Source organism: Manis pentadactyla, chromosome 15, assembly GCF_030020395.1.
Source record: "Manis pentadactyla isolate mManPen7 chromosome 15, mManPen7.hap1, whole genome shotgun sequence".
Lineage (NCBI taxonomy): Eukaryota > Metazoa > Chordata > Mammalia > Pholidota > Manidae > Manis > Manis pentadactyla.
The window spans coordinates 71,983,808-72,007,156 of NC_080033.1; positions in this window are offsets into that span (position 1 = coordinate 71,983,808).

Below are 23,349 nucleotides of genomic sequence, written 5' to 3' on the forward strand. Positions count from 1 at the left end.
CTCTCAAAGGAGCGTAGCATATCTCTCTCTCCAAGTATTCTAGCACCTCTCTCTTTTTCTCTCTCTCTGTCTAAGAAATCTAGCATCTCTCCCTCTCAAAGGGGAATAGCAACGCTGCCTCTCTATATCTTCACTTTCTCTCAAAGGAGCCTAGAATCTCTCTCTTTCTCAAAAGGAGACTATAAAACCTCTCTCTCACTCTCTATCTCTCTCTAAGAAGCCCAGCATTTATCTCTCTCACTCTTGTTCACAGGCGCCTAGCTTCTCTCTCTCTCTCTCTTCTCTCCCTCAGTCTCTCTCAAAGGAGCCTAGCATATATCTCTCTGTCTCTTTCTTTCTCTTTCTCTCAAATAGCTTAGCATATCGCTCTCTCTCTAAAAGGACCAACGCATCTCTCTCTCCCTCTCTCTCTGTCTCTTTGTCTCTCTTTATCTCTTTCCCTCTCTCCCTCTCTCTCTCCAAGGAGCATGTATACTCTCCCTCACTCTCTCTCCCTCTCAAAGGGCCTAGGATACCTCTGTCTCTCTGCCTGTCTCTCTCTCTGTCAAAGGAGCCTAGCATCTCCTTGTCTCTGTACGTCTCTCTTTCGCCCAAAGGAGCCTAGAATCTCTCACTCTCCCTCCCTCCCTCTGTCTCAGTTAAGTCTAGCATCTCTCTCTATGTCTGTCTCTCTAGGTCTCATTCTTTCCCTGAAATAATCCTACAATATATCTCTCTGTCTCACTCAAACGATTCCAGCATCTCTCCCTTTCTCTCTCTACGAATCCAAGCATCACTCACTCTCTCTCTCAAAGAGCCTACCATCCCTCCCTCTCTGACAAAGTAGCCTAGCATTTATCTCTCACTTTCTCACAAAGGAGATTACCATTTTTCTTTCTCAAAGGAGCTAAGCATCTCTCTCTCTATCTCTCTCTCTCTCACCTAGGAGCATATATTCTCTCTCTCCCTCTCTGTCTCTTTCTTTCTCTTTCTCTCAAATAGCTTAGCATATATATATATATATATATCTCTAAATGTACCAGAGCATCTCGCTCTCCCTCTCTCTCTGTCTCTGTCTCTCTCTTTCTCTCTCTCCCTCTCTCTCTCCAAGGAGCATTTATTCTCTCCCTCACTCTCTCTCTCTCTCAAAGAGTCTAGGATCTCTCTGTCTCTCTGTCTGTCTCTCCCTCCCTCAAAGGAGCCTAGCATCTCCTTGTCTCTGTAAATACCTCTTTCACCCAAAGGAGATTAGAATCTCTCAGTCTCCCTCCCTCTCTCTGTCTCAATTGAGCCTAGCATCTCTCTCTATCTCTGTCTCTCTTAGTTTCTTTCTCTCCCTGAAAGAATCCTACAATATATCTCTCTGTCTCACTCAAAGGATTCCAGCATCTCTCCCTTTCTCTCTCTACGAATCCAAGCATCACTCACTCTTTTTCTCAAAGAGCCTACCATCCCTCCCTCTCTGACAAAGTAGCCTAGAATTTATCTCACTCTTTCTCACAAAGGAGACTACCATCTCTCTCTTTCTCAAAGGAGGTAAGCATCTCTCTCTCTATCTCTCTCTCTCTCTCACCTACGAGCATATATTCTCTCTCTCCCCCTCTCTCTCTCAAAGGAGCCTCTGATCCCTCTCTCACTGTCTCTCTTTCTCTAAAAGGAACCCAGAATCTCTCTGTATCTCTAGCTCTCCTATTTCTCTCAAAGGAGCCTAGCATATCTCTTTCTCTCTCTAATTAGCCTAGTATATCTCTCTCTCAGAAAGGAGCCACAGAACTCTCTCCCTCTGTCTCTCTCAAAGGAGACATGCATCCATCTCTCTCTCTCTCAGAGGAATCTAGCATCTCTCTCTTTCTCTGTCGCTCTCTAAGAAGCTTAGAAACTCTCTCTCTCACTCAAAGGAGCCCAGCATATCTCTGTCTATCTATCCCTATTTCTCTCATAGGAGCCTACAATCTTTATCTCTTCATCTCTCTCTCAAAGGAGCTTCGCAGCTCTCTCTCTCTCCCTCTCTCTCAATCTCTGTCACTCTCTCTCCAAGGAGCATATCGTCTATATTTCTCTCTCTCTCAATGGAGCCTATGATCTCTCTCTCTCTGTACGCTCTCTCTTAAAGTATAATAGCATACATCTCTCTTTGTGTCTCTCCACTTTCTATCAAAGGATCCCAGCATCTCTCTCTCACTCGCTCTCTCCCACTCCTTCTCTCTCTCTCTCTCTCTCACAGGAGCGTAGCATATTTCTCTCTCCAAGTATTCTAGCACCTCTCTCTTTTTCTCTCTCTCTGTGTAAGAAGTCGAGCATCTCTCTCTCTCAAAGGGGAATAGCAACTCTGCCTCTCTATATCTTCACTTTCTCTCAAAGGAGCCTAGAATCTCCCTCTCTTTCTCAAAGGAGACTAGAAACCCTCTCTATCACTCTCTATCTCTCTATAAGGAGCCCAGAATTTATCTCTCTCTCTCTTGTTAACAGGCGCCGAGCATCTCTCTCTCTCTCTTCTCTCCCTCAGTCTCTCTCAAAGGAGCCTAGCATATATCTCTCTGTCTCTTTCTTTCTCTTTCTCTCAAATAGCTTAGCATATCGCTCTCTCTCTAAAAGGACCAACGCATCTCTCTCTCCCTCTCTCTCTGTCTCTTTGTCTCTCTTCCTCTCTTTCCCTCTCTCCCTCTCTCTCTCCAAGGAGCATGTATACTCTCCCTCACTCTCTCTCCCTCTCAAAGGGCCTAGGATACCTCTGTCTCTCTGCCTGTCTCTCTCTCTGTCAAAGGAGCCTAGCATATATCTCTCTGTCTCTTTCTTTCTCTTTCTCTCAAATAGCTTAGCATATCGCTCTCTCTCTAAAAGGACCAACGCATCTCTCTCTCCCTCTCTCTCTGTTTCTTTGTCTCTCTTTCTCTCTTTCCCTCTCTCCCTCTCTCTCTCCAAGGAGCATGTATACTCTCCCTCACTCTCTCTCCCTCTCAAAGGGCCTAGGATACCTCTGTCTCTCTGCCTGTCTCTCTCTCTGTCAATGGAGCCTAGCATCTCCTTGTCTCTGTACGTCTCTCTTTCGTCCAAAGGAGCCTAGAATCTCTCACTCTCCCTCCCTCCCTCTGTCTCAGTTAAGTCTAGCATCTCTCTCTATGTCTGTCTCTCTAGGTCTCATTCTTTCCCTGAAATAATCCTACAATATATCTCTCTGTCTCACTCAAACGATTCCAGCATCTCTCCCTTTCTCTCTCTACGAATCCAAGCATCACTCACTCTCTCTCTCAAAGAGCCTACCATCCCTCCCTCTCTGACAAAGTAGCCTAGCATTTATCTCTCTCTTTCTCACAAAGGAGATTACCATTTCTCTTTCTCAAAGGAGCTAAGCATCTCTCTCTCTATCTCTCTCTCTCTCTCTCACCTAGGAGCATATATTCTCTCTCTCCCTCTCTGTCTCTTTCTTTCTCTTTCTCTCAAATAGCTTAGCATATATATATATCTCTCTCTAAATGTACCAAAGCATCTCGCTCTCCCTCTATCTCTGTTTCTGTCTCTCTCTTTCTCTGTCTCCCTCTCTGCCTCCAAGGAGCATGTATTCTCTCCCTCACTCTCTCTCTCTCTCTCAAAGAGCCTAGGATCTCTCTGTCTCTCTGTCTGTCTCTCCCTCCCTCAAAGGAGCCTAGCATCTCCTTGTCTGTGTACATCTCTCTTTCGCCCAAAGGAGCCTACAATCTCTCACTCTCCCTCCCTCCCTCTGTCTCAGTTGAGCCTAGCATCTCTCTCTATCTCTGTCTTTCTTAATCTCTTTCTCTCCCTGAAAGAATCCTACAATATATCTCTCTGTCTCACTCAAAGGATTCCAGCATCTCTCCCTTTCTCTCTCTACGAATCCAAGCATCACTCTCTCTCTCAAAGAGCCTACCATCCCTCCCTCTCTGACAAAGTAGCCTAGAATTTATCTCACTCTTTCTCACAAAGGAGATTACCATCTCTCTCTTTCTCTAAGGAGCTAAGCATCTCTCTCTCTCTCACCTAGGAGCATATATTTTCTCTCTCCCCCTCTCTCTCTCAAAGGAGCCTCTGATCCCTCTCTCAATGTCTTTCTCTAAAAGGAACCCAGCATCTCTCTGTCTCTCTAGCTCTCCTATTTCTCTCAAAGGAACCTAGCATATCTCTTTCTCTCTCTAAGAAGCCTAGTATATCTCTCTCTCAGAAAGGAGCCTCAGAGCTCTCTCCCTCTGTCTCTCTCAAAGGAGACAAGCATCCATCTCTCTCTCTCTCTCAGAGCAATCTAGCATCTCTCTCTTTCTCTGTCGCTCTCTAAGAAGCTTAGAAACTCTCTCTCTCACTCAAAGAAGCCCAGCATATCTCTGTCTATCTATCTCTATTTCTCTCATAGGAGCCTACAATCTTTATCTCTTCATCTCTCTCTCAAAGGAGCTTCGCAGCTCTCTCTCTCTCTCCCTCTCTCTCAATCTCTGTCACTCTCTCTCCAAGGAGCATATCGTCTATATTTCTATCTCTCTCTCAATGGAGCCTATGATCTCTCTCTCTCTCTGTCCCCTCTCACTTAAAGTAGAATAGCATACATCTCTCTTTGTATCTCTCCACTTTCTATCAAAGGATCCCAGCATCTCTCTCTCACTCGCTCTCTCCCACTCCCTCTCTCTCTCTCTCTCTCACAGGAGCTTAGCATATATCTCTCTCCAAGTATTCTAGCACCTCTCTCTTTTTCTCTCTCTCTGTCTAAGAAGTCGAGCATCTCTCTCTCTCAAAGGGGAATAGCAACTCTGCCTCTCTATATCTTCACTTTCTCTCAAAGGAGCATAGAATCTCTCTCTCTTTCTCAAAGGAGACTAGAAACCCTCTCTATCACTCTCTATCTCTCTATAAGGAGCCCAGAATTTATCTCTCTCTCTCTTGTTAACAGGCGCCGAGCATCTCTCTCTCTCTCTTCTCTCCCTCAGTCTCTCTCAAAGGAGCCTAGCATATATCTCTCTGTCTCTTTCTTCCTCTTTCTCTCAAATAGCTTAGCATCTCTCTTCCTCTCAAAGGACCAAAGAATCTCTCTTTCAACCTCTCTCTGTCTCTGTCTCTCTCTTTCTCTCTTTCTCTCTCTCCCACTCTCTCCCCAAGGAGCTTGTATTCTCTCCTTCACTCTCTCTCTCAAAGAGCCTAGGATCTCTCTCTCTCTCTGTCTGTCTCTCTCTCCCTCAAAGGAGCCTTGAATCTCCATGTCTCTGTATATATCTCCTTCACTCAAAGGAGCCTAGAATCTCTCTCTCCCTCCCTCTCTCTGTCTCAAATGACCCTAGCATTACTCACTATCTCTTTCTCTCTCAGTCTCTTTCTCTCTCAAAGAGTCCTAGAATATATCTCTCTGTCTCATTCAAAGGATTCTAGCATCTCTCTCTTTCTCTCTCTAAGAATCCTTGCATCCCTCACTCTCTCTCTCAAAGGAGCCTATCATCCCTCCCTCTCTGACAATGTAGCCGAGCATCTCGCTCTCTCTTTCTCTCAAAGGAGATTACCATCTCTCTCTTTCTCAAAGGAGCTAAGCATCTCTCTCTCTGTCTCTCTCGATCTCACCTAGGAGCATATATTCTCTGTCTCTCCCTCTCTCTCTCAAAGGAGCCTCTGATCCCTCTCTCACTGTATCTCTTTCTCTAAAAGGAGCCCAGCATGTCTCTGTCTCTCTAGCTCTCCTCTTTCTCTAAAAGAGCTAAGCATATCTATTTCTCTTTCAAAGGAGCCTAGTATCTCTCTCTCTCACAGAAAGGAGCCTCAGAGCTCTCTCTCTGTCTCTCTCAAAGGAGACAACCATCTCTCCCTCTGTCTCTCTCAAAGGAGACAAGCATCTATCTATCTATCTATCTCAAAGGAATCTAGCATCTCTCTCTTTCTCTGTCGCTCTCTAAGAAGCTTAGAAACTCTCTCTCTCACACAAAGGAGCCCAGCATATCTCTGTCTATCTATCTCTATTTATCTCATAGGAGCCTACAATCTTTATCTCTCCATCGCTCTCTCTAAAAGGAGCTTCGCACCTCTCTCTCTCTCCCTATTTCTCAAACTCTCTCACACTCTCTCCAAGGAGCATATCGTCTATATTTCTCTCTCTCTCTCTCAATGGAGCCTATGATCCCTCTCTCTCTGTCCTCTCTCTCTTAAAGTAGAATAGCATACATCTCTCTTTGTATCTCTCCACTTTCTATCAAAGGATCCCAGCATCTCTCTCTCACTCGCTCTCTCCCACTCCCTCCCTCTCTCTCTCTCAAAGGAGCGTAGCATATCTCTCTCTCCAAGTATTCTAGCACCTCTCTCTTTTTCTCTCTCTCTGTCTAAGAAATCTAGCATCTCTCCCTCTCAAAGGGGAATAGCAACGCTGCCTCTCTATATCTTCACTTTCTCTCAAAGGAGCCTAGAATCTCTCTCTTTCTCAAAGGAGACTATAAAACCTCTCTCTCACTCTCTATCTCTCTCTAAGAAGCCCAGCATTTATCTCTCTCACTCTTGTTCACAGGCGCCTAGCATCTCTCTCTCTCTCTCTTCTCTCCCTCAGTCTCTCTCAAAGGAGCCTAGCATATATCTCTCTGTCTCTTTCTTTCTCTTTCTCTCAAATAGCTTAGCATATCGCTCTCTCTCTAAAAGGACCAACGCATCTCTCTCTCCCTCTCTCTCTGTCTCTTTGTCTCTCTTTATCTCTTTCCCTCTCTCCCTCTCTCTCTCCAAGGAGCATGTATACTCTCCCTCACTCTCTCTCCCTCTCAAAGGGCCTAGGATACCTCTGTCTCTCTGCCTGTCTCTCTCTCTGTCAAAGGAGCCTAGCATCTCCTTGTCTCTGTACGTCTCTCTTTCGCCCAAAGGAGCCTAGAATCTCTCACTCTCCCTCCCTCCCTCTGTCTCAGTTAAGTCTAGCATCTCTCTCTATGTCTGTCTCTCTAGGTCTCATTCTTTCCCTGAAATAATCCTACAATATATCTCTCTGTCTCACTCAAACGATTCCAGCATCTCTCCCTTTCTCTCTCTACGAATCCAAGCATCACTCACTCTCTCTCTCAAAGAGCCTACCATCCCTCCCTCTCTGACAAAGTAGCCTAGCATTTATCTCTCACTTTCTCACAAAGGAGATTACCATTTTTCTTTCTCAAAGGAGCTAAGCATCTCTCTCTCTATCTCTCTCTCTCTCACCTAGGAGCATATATTCTCTCTCTCCCTCTCTCTCTCTCAAAGGAGCCTCTGATTCCTCTCTCACTGTCTCTCTTTCTCTGAAAGGTACCCAGCATCTCGCTGTCTCTCTAGCTCTCCTCTTTCTCTCAAAGGAGCCTAGCATATCTCTTTTTCTCTCAAAGGAGCCTAGTATATTTCTCTCTCAGAAAAGAGCCTCAGAGCTCGATCCCTCTGTCTCTCTCAAAGGAGACAAACATCCATCTCTCTCTCTCCCTCAAAGGAATCTAGCATCTCTCTCTTTCTCTGTCGCTCTCTAAGAAGCTTAGAAACTCTCTCTCTCACTCAAAGGAGCCCAGCATATCTCTGTCTATCTATCTCTATTTCTCTCATAGGAGCCTACAATCTTTATCACTCCATCTCTCTCTCTCAAAGGAGCTTCGCACCTCTCTCTCTCTCTCCCTATCTCTCTCTAAGGAGCCTAGCATTTAACTGTCTCACTCTTGTTCACGGGAGCCTAGCATCTCTCTCTCTCTCTTCTCTCCCTCAGTCTCCCTCAAAGGAGCCTACCATCTCTCACTCTGTCTCTTTCTTTCTCTTTCTCTCAAAAAGCTTAGCATATATCTCTCTCTAAATGGACCCAAACATCTCTCTCTCCCACTCTCTCCCTGTCTCTTTCTCTCTCTCTCTCTCTCTCTCTCTCCCTCTCTCACTACAAGGAGTAGGTATTCTCACCCTCACTCTCTCTCTCTCTCAAAGAGCCTAGGATCTCTCTGTCTCTCTGTTTCTCTCTCCCTCAAAGGAGCCTAGCATCTCCTTCTCTCTGTACATCACTCTTTCGCCCAAAGGAGCCTAGAATCTATCACTCTCACTCCCTCTCTCTGCCTCAGTTGAACCTAGCATCTCTCTCTATCTCTGTCTCTCTTAGTCTCTTTCTCTCCCTGAAAGAATCCTACAATATATCTCTCTGTCTCACTCAAAGGATTCCATCATCTCTCCCTTTCTCTCTCTACGAATCCAAGCATCACTCACTCTCTCTCTCAAAGAGCCTACCATCCCTCCCTCTCTGACAAAGTAGCCTAGCATTTATCTCTCTCTTTCTCAAAAAGGAGATTACCATCTCTCTCGTTCTCAATGGAGCTAAGCATCTCTCTCTCTCTCTCTCTCTCTCTCTCACCTAGGAGCATATATTCTCTCTCTCCCTCTCTCTCTCTCAAAGGAGCCTCTGATACCTATATCACTGTCTCTCTTTCTCTAAAAGGAACCCAGCATCTCGCTGTCGCTCTAGCTCTAATCTATCTCTCAAAGGAGCCTAGCATATCTCTTTCTTTCTCAAAGGAGCCTAGTCTCTCTCTCTCTCAGAAAGGAGCCTCAGAGCTCTCTCCCTCTGTCTCTCTCAAAGGAGACAAGCATCCATCTCTCTCTCTCTCTCTCAAAGGAATGTAGAATCTCCCTCTTTCTCTGTCGCTCTCTAAGAAGCTTAGAAACTCTCTCTCTCACACAAAGGATTCCAGCATATCTCTGTCTATCTATCTCTATTTCTCTCATAGGTGACTACAATCTTTATCTCTCCATCTCTCTCTCTCAAAGGAGCCTCGCAGCTCTCTCTCTCTCTCCCTCTCTCTCACTCTCACTCTCTCTCTAAAGAGCATATCATCTATATTTCCCTCTCTTTCTCTCAATCGAGCCTATGATCCCTCTCTCTCTGTCCTCTCTCTCTTAAAGTAGAATAGCATACATCTCTCTTTGTATCTCTCCACTTTCTATCAAAGGATGCCAGAATCTCTCTCTCACTCGCTCTCTCCCACTCCCCCTCTCTCTCTCTCTCTCAAAGGAGCGTAGCATATCTCTCTCTCCAAGTATTCTAGCACCTCTCTCTTTTTCTCTCTCTCTAAGAAGTCGATCATCTCTCTCTCTCAAAGGGGAATAGCAACTCTGCCTCTCTATATCTTCACTTTCCCTCAAAGGAGCCTAGAATCTCTCTCTCTTTCTCAAAGGAGACTAGAATCCCACTCTCTCTCTCTCTATCTCTCTCTAAGGGTCCTAGCATTTATCTCTCTCACTCTTGTTCACAGGAGCCTAGCATCTCTCTCTCTCTCTACTCTCCTTAAGTCTCTCTCAAAGGAGCCTAGCATCTATCTCTCTGTCTATTTCTTTCTCTTTATCTCAAAAAGCTTAGCATATCTCTCTCTAAATGGACCCAAACATCTATCTCTCCCTTTCTATCTCTGTCTCTCTCTCTCTTTCTCTCTCTCTCTCTCCCTCTCTCTCTCCAAAGAGAATATATTTTCTCCCTCCCTCTCTCTCTCTCTCAAATGGCCTAGGATAACTCTGTCTCTCTGACTGTCTATCTCTCTGTCAAAGGAGCCTAGCATCTTCTTGTCTCTGTACATCTCTCTTCCGCCCAAAGGAGCCTAGAATCTCTCACTCTCCCTCCCTCTCTCTGTCACAGTTGAGACTAGCATCTCTCTCTATCTCTCTCTCACTTAGACTCTTTCTCTCCCTGAAAGAATCCTACAATATATCTCTCTGTCTCACTCAAAGGATTCCAGCATCTCTCCCTTTATCACTCTACGAATCCAAGCATCACTCACTCTCTCTCTCAAAGAGCCTAACATCCCTCCCTCTCTGACAAAGTAGCCTAGCATTTATCTCTCTCCTTCTCACAAAAGAGATTACCATTTCTCTTTCTCAAAGGAGCTAAGCATCTCTCTCTCTATCTCTCTCTCTCTCACCTAGGAGCATATATTCTCTCTCTGCCTCTCTCTCTCTCAAAGGAGCCTCTGATCCCTCTCTCACTGTCTCCCTTTCTCTAAAAGGAACCCAGCATCTCGCTGTCTCTCTAGCTCTCCTCTTTCTCTCAATGGAGCCTAGCGTATCTCTTTCTCTCTCAAAGATGCCTAGTGTATCTCTCTCTCAGAAAGGTGCCTCAGAGCTCTCTCCCTCTGTCTCTCTCAAAGGAGACAAGCATCCATCTCTCTCTCTCTCTCAGAGGAATCTAGCATCTCTCTCTTTCTCTGTCGCTCTCTAAGAAGCTTAGAAACTCTCTCTCTCACTCAAAGGAGCCCAGCATATCTCTGTCTATCTATCTCTATTTCTCTCATAGGAGCCTACAATCTTTATCTCTCCATCTCTCTCTCTCAAAGGAGCTTCGCAGCTCTCTCTCTCTCTCCCTCTCTCTCAATCTCTCTCACTCTCTCTCCAAGGAGCATATCGTCAATATTTCTATCTCTCTCTCAATGGAGCCTATGATCCCTCTCTCTCTGTCCCCTCTCTCTTAAAGTAGAATAGCATACATCTCTCTTTGTATCTCTCCACTTTCTATCAAAGGATCCCAGCATTTCTCTCTCACTAGCTCTCTCCCACTCCCTCTCTCTCTCTCTCTCTCAAAGGAGCGTAGCATATCTCTCTCTCCAAGTATTCTTGCACCTCTCTCTTTTTCTCTCTCTCTGTCTAAAATGTCTAGCATTTCTCTCTCTCAAAGGGGAATAGCAACTCTGCCTCTCTATATCTTCACTTTCTCTCAAAGGAGCATAGAATCTCTCTCTCTTTCTCAAAGGAGACTAGAAACCCTCTCTCTCACTCTCTTTCTTTCTCTAAGGAGCCCAGCATTTATCTCTATCACTCTTGTTCACAGGCACCTAGAATCTCTCTCTCTCTCTCTTCTCTCCCTCAGTCTCTCTCAAAGGAGCCTAGCATATATCTCTCTGTCTCTTTCTTCCTCTTTCTCTCAAATAGCTTAGCATCTCTCTTCCTCTCAAAGGACCAAAGAATCTCTCTTTCAACCTCTCTCTGTCTCTGTCTCTCTCTTTCTCTCTTTCTCTCTCTCCCACTCTCTCCCCAAGAAGCTTGTATTCTCTCCTTCACTCTCTCTCTCAAAGAGCCTAGGATCTCTCTCTCTCTCTGTCTGTCTCTCTATCCCTCAAAGGAGCCTTGAATCTCCATGTCTCTGTATATATCTCTTTTACTCAAAGGAGCCTAGAATCTCTCTCTCCCTCCCTCTCTCTGTCTCAAATGACCCTAGCATTACTCACTATCTCTTTCTCTCTCAGTCTCTTTCTCTCTCAAAGAATCCTAGAATATATCTCTCTGTCTCATTCAAAGGATTCTAGCATCTCTCTCTTTCTCTCTCTAAGAATCCTTGCATCCCTCACTCTCTCTCTCAAAGGAGCATATCATCCCTCCCGCTCTGACAATGTAGCCGAGCATCTCGCTCTCTCTTTCTCTCAAAGGAGATTACCATCTCTCTCTTTCTCAAAGGAGCTAAGCATCTCTCTCTCTGTCTCTCTCGATCTCACCTAGGAGCATATATTCTCTCTCTCTCCCTCTCTCTCTCAAAGGAGCCTCTGATCCCTCTCTCACTGTCTCTCTTTCTCTAAAAGGAGCCCAGCATTTCTCAGTCTCTCTAGCTCCCTCTTTATATAAAGGGGCCTAGCATATCTCTTTCTCTCTCAAAGGAGCCTAGTAGCTCTCTCTCTCTCAGAAAGGAGAATCAGAGATCTCTCCCTCTGTCGCTCTCAAAGGAGACAAGCATCCATCTCTCTCTCTCTCTCAGAGGAATCTAGCATCTCTCTCTTTCTCTGTCGCTCTCTAAGAAGCTTAGAAACTCTCTCTCTTACTCAAAGGAGCCCAGCATATCTCTGTCTATCTATCTCTATTTCTCTCATAGGAGCCTACAATCTTTATCTCTCAATCTCTCTCTCTAAAAGGAGCTTCGCAGCTCTCTCTCTCTATCCCTCTCTCTCAATCTCTCTCACTCTCTCTCCAAGGAGCATATCGTCTATATTTCTACCTCTCTCTCAATGGAGCCTATGATCCCTCTCTCTCTGTCCCCTCTCTCTTAAAGTAGAATAGCATACATCTCTCTTTGTATCTCTCCACTTTCTATCAAAGGATCCCAGCATCTCTCTCTCACTCGCTCTCTCCCACTCCCTCTCTCTCTCTCTCTCACAGGAACGTAGCATATCTCTCTCTGCAAGTATTCTAGCACCTCTCTCTTTTTCTCTCTCTCTGTCTAAGAAGTCTAGCATCTCTCTCTCTCAAAGGGGAATAGCAACTCTGCCTATCTATATCTTCTCTTTCTCTCAAAGGAGCCTAGAATCTCTCTCTCTTTCTCAAAGGAGACTAGACAACCTCTCACTCTCTATCTCTCTCTAAGGAGCCCAGCTTTTATCTCTCTCACTCTTGTTCACAGGCGCCTAGCATCTCTCCCTCTCTCTCTTTTCTCCCTCAGTCTCTCTCAAAGGAGCCTAGCATATATCTCTCTGACTCTTTCTTTCTCTTTCTCTCAAATAGCTTGGCATATATATATATATATCTCTAAAAGGACCAAAGCATCTCGCTTTCCCTCTCTCACTGTCTCTGTCTCTCTCTTTCTATGTCTCCCTCTCTGTCTCCAAGGAGCATGTATTCTCTCCCTCACTCTCTCTCTTTCTCAAAGAGCCTAGGATCTCTCTGTCTCTCTGTCTGTCTCTCTCTCCCTCAGAGGATCCTAGCATCTCCTTGTCTGTGTACATCTCTCTTTCGCCCAAAGGAGCCTAGAATCTCTCCCTCTCCCTCCCTCCCTCTGTCTCAGTTGAGTCTAGCATCTCTCTCTATCTGTGTCTTTCTTAATCTCTTTCTCTCCCTGAAAGAAACCTACAATATATCTCTCTGTCTCACTCAAAGGATTCCTGCATCTCTCCCTTTCTCTCTCTACGAATCCAAGCATCACTCACTCTCTCTCTCAAAGAGCCTACCATCCCTCCCTCTCTGACAAAGTAGCCTAGCATTTATCTCTCTCTTTCTCACAAAGGAGATTACCATCTCTCTCTTTCTCAAAGGAGGTAAGCATCTCTCTCTCTATCTCTCTCTCTCACCAAGGAGCATATATACTCTCTCTCCCCCTCTCTCTCTCAAAGGAGCCTCTAATCCCTCTCTCACTGTCTCTCTTTCTCTAAAATGAACCCTGCATCTCTCTGTCTCTCTAGCTCTCCTATTTCTCTCAAAGGAGACTAGCATATCTCTTTCTCTCTCTAGGGAGCCTAGTATATACCTATCTCAGAAAGGAGCCTCAGAGCTCTCTCCCTCTGTCTCTCTCAAAGAGCCAGCGTGTATTGCTCTCACTCTCTCAAAGGAACCTAGAATCTCTATTTATCTGTCTCACTCTGACTCTCTCTCTCTCAAAGAAGCCTAGCATCTCTCTCTCTAAAAGGATTCTAGCATCACTCTCTTTCTCTCTCTCCCTAAGAAGCCTAGCACCACACTGTCTATCTTTCAAAGGAGCCTAATATCTATCCGTCTACATCTCCCTCTTCCTCCCAAAGCAGACTAGACACTCTCTCTCTCACTCTCTCTCTCAAAGAAGCCTACCATCTCTCTCTCTCTATCTCAAAGGAGCCTACCAGCCCTCTCTCTCTCTCTCTCTCTTAAAGTAGAATATCATCTCTCTCCCTGTCTCTCTGTCTCTCTCAAAGAAGTATAGCATATATATATATATATATATATATATACATATATATCAAAGGATATTTACATCTCACTTTCTCTGTCTCCGTAAGCGACCTTGCATCACACTCTCTCTCTTTCAAGTCTGCCTAGCATCTCTCTTTCCACCTCTCTCTCTTTCTCTCAAAGGAGACTAGATAAACTCTCCCTCACTCTGCCTCTCTCAAACAATCCTTGCATATATAACTCTCTCTCTCTGAAAGGAGTCTGGCATCCCTATGTCTCTCACTCTCAAAGTAGAGTAGCATTTCTCTCTCTCTGTCTCTCAAAGGAGTTTAACATCTCTCTCTCTCAATGGAGCCAAACATCTCTCTCTCCCTCTGTCTCAAGTAGCTTTGCATCTCTCTCTCTCTCTCTCTCTCTCTCTCAAAGGAGCCTACAATCTCCCTGTCTTTCTATCTCCCTCTTTCTCTCAAAAGAGCCGAGCATCCCTCACTCTCTCTCCCTCTCTCTAACGAGTTTTTCATCTCTCTCTGTCTGTCTCTCTCTCTCCCAACGAACCTAGCATGTATCTCTCTCTGTCTCTCATTCAAAGGAGTCTAGCATCACTCTCTCTATCAAAGTAGCCTGGAGTCTCTCGGTCTCTGTATATCTTTGTTTCTCTAAAAGGAGCCTAGCATCTCTCTCTCTGTCTCTCCCGGTCTCTCACTCTCTCTCAAAGAAGCCTAGCATATTTATCCCTCTTTCTCTCTCTAAGGAGCCTAGCATATCTCTCCCTCCCTCTCTCTCAAAGTAGCCTAGCATATCTCTATCTCTCCCTCTCTCTTTGTCTCGAAGCAGCATAGCATTTCTCTTCCTCTCTCTCTCTCGCTCTCAACAGTGTCAACCATCTCACTCTCTCTCTCTCCAAGGAGCAAATCGTCTCTCCCTCTCCCTCCCTCCCTCTCAAAGTGTACTAGCATGCCGTTCTCTCTCTCTCTAAAGGGATTCTAGGATCTTTCTCTTTCTCCCTCTCGCTAAGAAACCTACCATCACACTCGCTCTCTTTCAAAGGAGACTAGCATCTCTCCCTCTCTCAAAGGATTCTAGCATCTCTCTCTTTCTCTCTCTCCCTAAGAAGCCTAGCATCACACTCTCTCTCTTTCAAAAGAGCTTACCATCTCTCTGTCTAACTATCTCTCTTTTTCTCAAAGGAGACTAGAATCTCCGTCTTTTTTCTCTCTTTCTCTCAAAGGAGCCTAGCATCCCTCACTCTCTCTCTGTGTCTCTCAACGGAGCCTTGCATGTATCCCTTTATCTCTCTCATTCAAAGGAGCCGAGCATGTCTCTCTCTGTCCAAGGAGCCTAGCATATCTCTGTTACTGTATATCTCTCTTTCTCTCAAAGTAGCCTAGAATATCTCTCCCTCTCTCTCTCAAGAAGCCAAGCATCTCTCTCTCTGTCTCTCCCAAAGGAGCCTAGCTATTCCCTGTCTTTCCATATCTCTTCTCACAAAGGGGCCTATCATCTCTCAGTCTCTCTCTCTCTATCTCTCACTAAGGAGTCTAGCATGTATCTCCCTCTCTCTCTCTCAAATGAGTCTAGTATCTCTCTCTTTCTCAAATGATCCCAGCATCTATCTCTTTCTCTCAAAGGTGTCTAGCATCTCTCTCTCTTTCTCACAGTAGTCAAGAATCTCTCTCTAAGAGATGCATAGCATCTCTGTCTGTATGTCTCTCTCTAATTAGCCTAGCATCTCTCTCTCTCAAATTAGTCTAGATACTCTCTCTTCACTGTCCCTCTGTCGCTCTCTGTAATGAGCCTAGCATCTCTCTCAAAGGAGCCTAGCATCTCTCTGTCTCTGCATATCTCTGTTTCCCTCTAAGGAACCTAGAATCTCTCAACTCCTCTCTCTCTCTCTCTCTCTCTCTCTCTCTCTCAGAGTGGCCTATTATCTTCTCTCTCTCTCAAAAAAGAGACTATCATTTCTCTCTCTGTCGATCTCTCTCTGTTTCTCTCTCTGTGAAAGGAGACTAGCATGTAACTCTCTCTCTTTCAAAGGAGGCTAGCATCCCTCTCTCTCTCGAAGCATAGCATCTCTCGGCCTCTGTATATCTCTCTTTCTCTTAAAGGAACCTAGAATCTCTCTCCTTCTCTCTCTCTCTCTCAAAGGAGCCTATCATCTCTCTGTCTCTGTATATCTCTCTTTCTCTCAAAGGAGCCTAGAATCTCTCTCTCTCTCACTCTCTCACTCAAAGGTGCCTACCAACAGCCCCCTCTCTCTCTCAAAGTAGACTAGCATCTCTCTCCCCAATCTCTCTCTAAAGGAAGCCTAGCATCTCTCTCTCTCTCTCTCCAAGGATTCCAGCATCTCACCCTTTCTCTCTCTCCCTAAGAAGCATAGCATCACACTCTCCCTCTTTCAAAGGAGCCTAACATCTCTCTCTCTCTCTTTCTCTCAAAGGAGACTATAATCTCCCTGTCTTTCTATCTCTCTCACTTTACCTATTACCCACGGGTCCTGGGAATTTGTCCCCATGGGACCATCTATGGGATGTCCAGATAGAAGGAATAATGGAAAAGCTTCCCACATACACCCAGAGAAATCTACCACTTCTCCCCCAGAGTGGAGCTAATGCCCCTGTGAGGAAGGAGCTATGGGGGAACACAAGGAGGGTAAAAATATCCACACTTTGGTTGGACGCCCAGGTTCTAAGTCTGTTCAAACTCACATTCGAATGTGGGGTTTGGTGTCATCCTTGATAACACAGCTGCCAGAAGAGTCATCCAGTTGATCTAGAAAACGCACAACAGAAAGCATCAAGAACACTGACTGGAAATGATGCAGGATCCCCTTTTACCTGCTTTTGTAGAGCAGCTGAAAGCAGAGTTTCCAAGCTTGCAAGGACGGGAGCTCCCTCAGAACACTAACAGCAGAACTACCGTATGATCCAGCAACCACACTTGTGGTTATTGACCCAAAAGGACTAAAATCGGGCTCTCAACGAGACACCTGCACTCCATTGTTCACTGCAACGTGATTCTGAAGAGCTAAGAGGTGGTAACAACCAAGATGCCCATCGACATATGAATGGGGAAAGAATATGTGGTTTATACATACAATGGAATCCAATTTAGCCTTGAAAAAAGGAAATTTTGCAATATGCAACAACATGGATGAACCCCTTGAGAACATTAAATGAAACAAGCCAGTCACAGAAAGAGAAATACTGCATGAATACACTTAACATGTAGTATCTAAAGTAGTCAAATCCATATAACCAAATGGTGGAATGGTGTTGGCCAGGGTTAGGGTCATGGGAAATGCGGAGTTACTAAAAAAGGAGTGTAAAGTCTCAGTTAAGGAAGATGAATAAACTCTGGAGATCTGCTGTACGGCACTGCCAACAATACTACATTAAACACTTAAAACATCTGTTAGACGGTAGGTCTTACGTTAACTCTACCTGCCACAACAAATATTGTTAAAAAATCATGTGGAAGAGGACTGGGACTTTTAGAAAGACAAATTTTAAATCAACAAAGTAACAGGTAAAAATTACTTTTAAAGCAGTTAAAGTCTCTAGAAGTTATCCTAAAGGTATACAGCATTTTAAGAAATATTCATTCAGGACAAATGAGTATTTGTCGGTAAGAATAGTGAGTTTGTGGCATCTGAGGCATGACTTGTTCCCTTACCTACCAAACCCATGCACTGTGTATCAGAAGCTCTACTTGGAGTGCTCTACTCCTGGGAGGTGCAGGCAGGGACAAAGTGGGTACCTTTCCTCACAGCTCTCATACGTAAAGAGCTAAAGGAAGGTACAGTGAAAAAAGCTCATCAAAGAGAGAATACTATTGAGAGGTAGAAATTGTAATTTTTTAGAACCAAATGGAAATCTTGGAGTTAAGAACCATAACCAAAGTGTATATTTGAGCTGGCAGAAGTAACCAGCAGCCAACTTAAAGCGAGATCCATTGAGATTATGGATTTTGCAGAACAGAGAGAAAAATTAATGAATGAAGGAAAACGAAGAGCCACAGAGAAATGTGGGGCATCAATAAGTGCAGCCACACGTGTAATGCGAATACAAGCAGGATTGGAGAAAGGAACAGAAAAATATTTAAAGTATTTAATGGCAGAAAATTCCCAAAATGTGACCAAAAACAATACGTACATCCAAGAAACTCTATAAATTCCAAGTAGCATAAACACAAAGAGCTCTCCTTCTGGGCACATCATAGGCAAAATACCGAAAGCCAAAGATAAAGATCTTGAAGGCAAAAAGAGAAAAATAACGTGATATATATGTACACTCCAGTACGATTAACAGCTGACTTCTCGTCAGACATGATAGCGGTTGGAAGGCAGTGGGGACAACATGTTCTCATTGCTCGAAGTAAAAACTCAAACAAGAATCTTATATCCAGCAAATTACCTTTCACAGATGAAGGTGAACAAAGACATCCTTAGGTAAATAAAAACTGAGGAAACTTGTTGCTAGCTGACATGTCTTACAAGGAACATTAAAGGGAGAGAATTTTTCAGCCATGAGAAATAATGAAGTTCTGATACACACAACATGGGTGAAACCCTAAGTTTTCATGCTAACTGGAGGAAAACACAAAGAATCACACATTGTATGATTCTCACTTATTGGAAATGTACAGAAGAGCCGAGCCTACAGGACAAAAAGTACATTCGTGATTACCTACGGCTAGGGACAGTTCTCCCTTGTGTCATAATGAAAATATCTGAAAATTGATGGTAGCAATGGTGGCACAGCTCTGTGAATATACCAGCCACCACTCTATTGTGTATTTTAAGGGGATGAATTGTATGACATGTGAATTACACCTACACAATGAAAATAAATGCTACAGGAATTTCTTCAGACTGAAAAACTAAATTAAATGTGACAGTTATCTGAATCCAAACAAACAGAAAACACTGGTAAATGTACTTCTATAGGTAATTATAAAAGTCAGTATAATTGCATACTTTTTCTCTTTACTTAATTCTCTCAAAGAATCCTAGCATCTCTCTCTCAAAGGAGCCTATATCCTCTCTGTCTCTCTCTGTTTATCTCTCTCTTAAAGAGCCAGCGTGTATTGCTCTCTCACTCTCAAAGGAACCCAGAATCTCTATCTCTCTGTCTCACTCTGTATCTCTCTCTCAGAGAAGCCTAGCATCTCTCTCTCTCTCTCTAAGGATTCTAGCATCTCTCAAATTCTCTCTCTCCCTAAGAAGCCTAGCATCACACTTTCCCTCTTTCAAAGGAGCCTAACATCTCTCTATCTCTCCCTCTTTCTCTCAAATAGACTGGAATCTCCCTGTCTTTCTATCTCTCTCACTTTCTCTCAAAAGAGCCTAGCATTCCTCAACCTCTCACTCTCTCAAAGGAGCCTATCTTCTCTCTCTCTCTCTCTCTCTCTCTCTCTCTCTATCTCTGTTAATCTCTCTCTCAAGGAGCCAGCGTGTATTGTTCTCACTCTCTCAAAGGAACCTAGAATCTCTATTTCTCTGTCTCACTCTGACTCTCTCTCTCTCAAAGAAGCCTAGCATCTCTCTCTCTCAAAGGATTCTAGCATCACTCTCTTTCTCTCTCTCCCTAAGAAGCCTAGCACCACACTGTCTATCTTTCAAAGGAGCCTAATATCTATCCGTCTACATCTCTCTCTTCCTCCCAAAGCAGACTAGACACACTCTCTCTCACGCTCTCTCTCAATGAAGCCTCCCATCTCTCTCTGTCTAACTCAAAGGAGATTACCAGCCCTCTCTCTCTCTCTCTCTTAAAGTAGAATAGCATCTCTCTCCCTGTACCTCTGTCTCTCTCATAGAAGTATAGCATATATATATATACATATATATCAAAGGATATTAGCATCTCACATTCTCTGTCTCCGTAAGCGACCTTGCATCACACTCTCTCTCTTTCAAGTCTGCCTAGCATCTCTCTTTCCACCTCTCTCTCTTTCTCTCAAAGGAGACTAGATAAACTCTCCCTCACTCTGCCTCTCTCAAACAATCCTTGCATATATAACTCTCTCTCTCTGAAAAGAGTCTGGCATCCCTATGTCTCTCACTCTCAAAGTAGAGTAGCATTTCTCTCTCTCTGTCTCTCAAAGGAGTTTAGCATCTCTCTCTCAATGGAGCCAAACATCTCTCTCTCCCTCTCTCCAAGTAGCTTTGCATCTCTCTCTCTCTTTCTCTCTCAAAGGAGCCTACAATCTCCCTGTCTTTCTATCTCCATCTTTCTCTCAAAAGACCCGAGCATCCCTCACTCTCTCTCCCTCTCTCTAACGAGTCTTTCATCTCTCTCTGTCTGTCTCTCTCTCTCTCCCAACGAACCTAGCATGTATCTCTCTCTGTATCTCATTCAAAGGAGTCTAGCATCACTCTCTCTATCAAAGTAGCCTGGAGTCTCTCTGTCTCTGTATATCTTTCTTTCTCTAAAAGGAGCCTAGCATTTCTCTCTCTGTCTCTCCCGGTCTCTCTCTCTCTCTCTCAACGAAGCCTAGCATATTTATCCCTCTTTCTCTCTCTAAGGAGCCTAGCATATCTCTCCCTCCCTCTCTCTCAAAGTAGCCTAGCATATCTCTATCTCTCCCTCTCTCTTTGTCTCGAAGCAGCTTAGCATTTCTCTCTCTTTCTCTCTCTCGCTCTCAACAGTGTCAACCATCTCACTCTCTCTCTCTCCATGGAGCAAATAGTCTCTCCCTCTCCCTCCCTCTCCCTCTCAAAGTGTACTAGCATGCCGTTCTCTCTCTCTCTAAAGGGATTCTAGGATCTTTCTCTTTCTCCCTCTCGCTAAGAAACCTACCATCACACTCGCTCTCTTTCAAAGGAGACTAGCATCTCTCTCTCTCTCAAAGGATTCTAGCATCTCTCTCTTTCTCTCCCTAAGAAGCCTAGCATCACACTCTCTCTCTTTCAAAAGAGCTTACCATCTCTCTGTCTAACTATCTCTCTTTTTCTCAAAGGAGACTAGAATCTCCGTCTTTTTTCTCTCTTTCTCTCAAAGGAGCCTAGCATCCCTCTCTCTCTCTGTGTGTCTCTCAACGGAGCCTTGCATGTATCCCTTCATCTCTCTCATTCAAAGGAGCCGAGCATGTCCCTCTCTCTCCAAGGAGCCTAGCATATCTCTGTTACTGTATATCTCTCTTTCTCTCAAAGTAGCCTAGAATATCTCTCCCTCTCTCTCTCAAGAAGCCAAGCATCTCTCTCTGTCTCTCCCAAAGGAGCCTAGCTATTCCCTGTCTTTCCATCTCTCCTTCTCACAAAGGGGCCTATCATCTCTCAGTCTCTCTCTATCTCTCTCTCTAAGGAGTCTAGCATGTATCTCCCTCTCTCTCTCTCAAATGAGTCTAGTATCTCTCTCTTTCTCAAATGATCCTAGCATCTATCTCTTTCTCTCAAAGGTGTCTAGCATCTCTCTCTCTTTCTCACAGTAGTCTATAATCTCTCTCTAAGAATGGCATAGCATCTCTGTCTCTCTCTCTCTAATTAGCCTAGCATCTCTCTCTCTCAAATTAGTCTTGATACTCTCTCTTCACTGTCCCTCTGTCTCTCTCTGTAATGAGCCTAGCATCTCTCTCAAAGGAGCCTAGCATCTCTCTGTCTCTGTATATCTCTCTTTCGCTCTAAGGAACCTAGAATTTCTCAACTCCTCTCTCTCTCTCTCTCTCTCAGAGTGGCCTATTATCCCTCTCTCGCTCTCAAAAAAGAGCCTATCATCTCTCTCTCTGTCCATCTCTCTCTGTTTCTCTCTCTGTGAAAGGAGACTAGCATGTAACTCTCTCTCTTTCAAAGGAGACTAGCATCCCTCTCTCTCTCGAAGCATAGCATCTCTCTGTCTCTGTATATCTCTCTTTCTCTTAAAGGAACCTAGAATCTCTCTCCTTCTCTCTCTCTCTCAAAGGAGCCTATCATCTCTCTGTCTCTGTATATCTCTCTTTCTCTCAAAGGAGCCTAGAATCTCTCTCTGTCTCACTCTCTCTCTCTCAAAGGAGCCTACCATCCCCACCCTCTCTCAAAGTAGACTAGCATCTCTCACCCCATCTCTCTCTCAAGGAAGCCTAGCATAACTCTCTCTCTCTCTCCAAGGATTCCAGCATCTCACCCTTTCTCTCTCTCCCTAAGAAGCCTAGCATCACACTCTCCCTCATTCAAAGGAGCCTAACATCTCTCTCTCTCACTTTCTCTCAAAGGAGACTATAATCTCCCTGTCTTTCTATCTCTCTCACTTTACCTATTACCCCCGGGTCCTGGGAATTTGTCCCCATGGGATCATCTATGGGATGTCCAGTTAGAAGGAGTAATGGAAAAGCTTCCCACATACACCCAGAGAAATCTACCACTTCTCCCCCAGAGTGGAGCTAATGCCCCTGTGAGAAAGGATCTATGGGGGAACACAAGGAGGGTAAAAATATCCACACTTTGGTTGGACGCCCAGGTTCTAAGTCTGTTCAAACTCACATTCCAATGTGGGTCTTGGTGTCATCCTTGATAACACAGCTGCCAGAAGTGTCATCCAGTTGATCTAGAAAACGCACAACAGAAAGCATCAAGAACACTGACTGGAAGTGATGCAGGATCCCCTTTTACCTGCTTTTGTAGAGCAGCTGAAAGCAGGGTTTCCAAGCTTGCAAGGACGGGAGCTCCCTCAGAACACTAACAGCAGAACTACCGTATGATCCAGCAACCACACTTGTGGGTATTGACACAAAAGGACTAAAATCGGGCTCTCAACGAGACACCTGCACTCCATTGTTCACTGAAACGTGATTCTGAATAGCTAAGAGGTGGTAACAACCAAGATGCCCATCGACATATGAATGGGGAAAGAATATGTGGTTTATACATACAATGGAATCCAATTTAGCCTTGAAAAAAGGAAATTTTGCAATATGCAACAACATGGTGAACCCCTTGTGAACATTAAATGAAACAAGCCAGTCACAGAAAGAGAAATACTGCATGAATACACTTAACATGTAGTATCTAAAGTAGTCAAATCCATATAACCAAATGGGTGGAATGGTGTTGGCCAGGGTTAGGGTCATGGGAAATGGGGAGTTACTAAACAAGGAGTGTAAAGTCTCAGTTAAGGAAGATGAATAAACTCTGGAGATCTGCTGTACGGAACTGCCAACAATACTACATTAAACACTTAAAACATCTGTTAGACGGTAGGTCTTATGTTAACTCTTCTAGCCACAACAAATATTGTTAAAAAATCATGTGGAAGAGGACTGGGACTTTTAGAAAGACAAATTGTAAATCAACAAAGTAACAGGTAAAAATTATTTTTAAAGCAGTTAAAGTCTCTAGAAGTTATCCTAAAGGTATACAGCATTTTAAGAAATATTCATTCAGGACAACTGAGTATTTGTCGGTAAGAATAGTGAGTTTGTGGCATCTGAGGCATGACTTGTTCCCTTACCTACCAAACCCATGCACTGTGTATCAGAAGCTCTACTTGGAGTGCTCTACTCCTGGGAGGTGCAGGCAGGGACAAAGTGGGTACCTTTCCTCACAGCTCTCATACGTAAAGAGCTAAAGGAAGGTACAGTGAAAAAAGCTCATCAAAGAGAGAATACTATTGAGAGGTAGAAATTGTATTTTTTTAGAACCAAATGGAAATCTTGGAGTTAAGAACCATAACCAAAGTGTATATTTGAGCTGGCAGAAGTAACCAGCAGCCAACTTAAAGCGAGATCCATGGAGATTATGGATTTTGCAGAACAGAGAGAAAAATTAATGAATGAAAGAAAACGAAGAGCCACAGAGAAATGTGGGGCATCAATAAGTGCAGCCACACTTGTAATGCGAAT